Here is a 752-nt window from a genome sequence, read left to right as displayed (position 1 = left end):
CCCATGAGATTTAACCTTATGTTACAACCTACCATGCGGTACCTTGTCAAAGGCTTTGCTGAAGTCCATGTAAACCACGTCTACTGCACAGCCCTCATCTATCTTCTTGGTTACCCCTTCAAAAAACTCAATCAAATTCGTGAGACATGATTTTCCTCTCACAAAACCATGCTGACTGTTCCTAATTAGTCCCTGCCTCTCCAAATGCCTGTAGATCCTGTCCCTCAGAATACCCTCTAACAACTTACCCACTACAGATGTCATGCTCACTGGTCTGTAGTTCCCAGGCTTTTCCCTGCCTCCCTTCTTAAACAAAGGCACAACATTTGCTACCCTCCAATCTTCATACACCTCACCTGTAGCGGTGGATGATTCAAATATCTCTGCTAGGGGACCCGCAATTTCCTCCATAACTTCCCATAACGTCCTGAGATACATTTCATCAGGTCCCGGAGATTTATCTACCTTGATGCGCGTTAAGACTTCCAGCACCTCCCTCTCTGTAATATGTGCACTCCTCAAGACATCACTATTTATTTCCCCTAGTTCCCTAACATCCATGCCTTTCTCAACCGTAAATACCGATGTGAAATATTCATTCAGGATCTTACCCATCTCTTGTGGTTCCGCACATAGATGACCTTGTTGATCCTTAAGAGGCCATACTCTCTCCCTAGTTACTCTTTTGCCCTTTATGTATTTGTAGAAGCTCTTTGGATTCTCCTTTGCCTTACCTGCCAAAGCAATCTCAT

The sequence above is a fragment of the Heptranchias perlo genome, unplaced genomic scaffold (assembly GCF_035084215.1).
Source record: "Heptranchias perlo isolate sHepPer1 unplaced genomic scaffold, sHepPer1.hap1 HAP1_SCAFFOLD_43, whole genome shotgun sequence".
NCBI classification, from domain to species: Eukaryota; Metazoa; Chordata; class Chondrichthyes; order Hexanchiformes; family Hexanchidae; genus Heptranchias; species Heptranchias perlo.
This window is presented reverse-complemented; position numbering follows the sequence as displayed.